Source organism: Mustelus asterias, chromosome 4 (assembly GCF_964213995.1).
Source record: "Mustelus asterias chromosome 4, sMusAst1.hap1.1, whole genome shotgun sequence".
Classification (NCBI taxonomy): Eukaryota; Metazoa; Chordata; class Chondrichthyes; order Carcharhiniformes; family Triakidae; genus Mustelus; species Mustelus asterias.
Window position 1 is genome coordinate 52,925,364 of NC_135804.1, and position 1,671 is coordinate 52,927,034.

A 1,671-nucleotide genomic window follows, 5' to 3' on the forward strand; every position below is an offset into this window, starting at 1 on the left:
AAGGTGTATGCTGTGGAGGGATTGTCTACAGAGTCTCTTTGGGTGGAAGTTCGGAGTGGGAAGGGGTTGGTCACTTTGGGAGTTTTCTATAGGCCGCCCAATAGTAACAGGGAGGTGGAGGAGCAGATAAGGAAACAGATCCTGGAGAGATGCAGTAATAGCAGAGTTGTTGTGATGGGAGACTTTAATTTCCCAAACATAGATTGGAATATCCCTCGGGTAAGGGGATTGGATGGGGAAGAGTTCGTTAGGTGTGTTCAGGAGGGTTTCCTGACACAGCATGTGGACAAGCCTACAAGAGGAGAGGCTGTACTTGATCTGATACTGACCAATGAACCTGGACAGGTGTCAGATCTCTCAGTGGGAGAGCATCTTGGGGATAGCGATCATAACTCTATCTCCTTTAGGCTTGCATTGGAAAAAGAGAGGATCAGGCAAGCTAGGAAAGTGTTTATATGGAGTAAGGGGAAATATGAAGACATTCGGCAGCAAATTAGAGGAGTAAATTGGAAGGAGGTATTCTCGGGGAAATGTACTGAAGAGAGGTGGCAGTTTTTCAAGGAATGTCTGTCTAGAGTTCTACAGGACAACGTTCCGAGCAGACAGGGAGGTGTTGGTCGGTTAAAGGCTGTGCGGGACCTAGTCGAGAAGAAAAGGAAAGCGTACAAAAGGCTCAGAGAGCTTGGCGAAGATAGGGATTTAGAAGAGTATACGGCTTGTAGGAAGGGACTAAAGAAGGAAATTAGGAGAGCCAGAAGGGGTCACGAGAAGGCCCTGGCAGGTAGGATTAAGGAGAACCCTAAGGCATTCTATAAATATGTGAAGAGTAAAAGGATGAGACGTGATGGAATAGGGCCTATAAAAGGTGAAGGCGGGAAAGTCTGTACGGAACCAGTAGAAATGGCAGAGGTGCTCAATGAGTATTTTGCCTCGGTTTTCAGAGGAGAAGGACTTGGGTGGATGTACTGCGGGCGTGCGGTGGACTGAAAGGATAGAATATGTGGACTTTAAGAAAGAGATTGTGCTGGAATCTTTGAATGGCATCAAGATAGATAAGTCGCCGGGTCCGGATGGGATGTACCCCAGGTTACTGTGGGAGGCGAGGGAAGAGATTGCAGAGCCTCTGGCGATGATCTTTGCGTCGTTGATGGAGACGGGAGAGGTGTTGGAGGATTGCGGATGTGGTTCCTAATTTCAAGAAGGGGAATAGGGATAGCCCAGGTAATTACCGACCGGTGAGTCTAACCTCAGTGGTTGGTAAACTGATGGAGAAGATCCTGAGGGACAGGATATATGAGCATTTAGTATGCTCAAGAATACTCAGCATGGCTTTGTCAAGGGCAGATCGTGCCTTACGAGCCTAGTGGAGTTCTTCGAAAATGTGACTAAACACATTGACGAAGGGAAGGTGGTAGATGTGGTTTATATGGATTTTAGCAAGGCGTTCGATAAGGTCCCCCATTGCAAGGCTTCTAGAAAAAGTGAGAAGGCATGGGATCCAAGGGGCTGCTGCTCGGTGGATCCAGAACTGGCTTGCCCAAAGGAGGCAGAGAGTGGGTATAGATGGGTCTTTTTCTAAATGGAGGTCGGTCACCAGTGGTGTGTCCCAGGGATCTGTTCTGGGACCCTTGCTGTTTGTCATTTTCATAAATGACCTGGATGAGGAAGCGG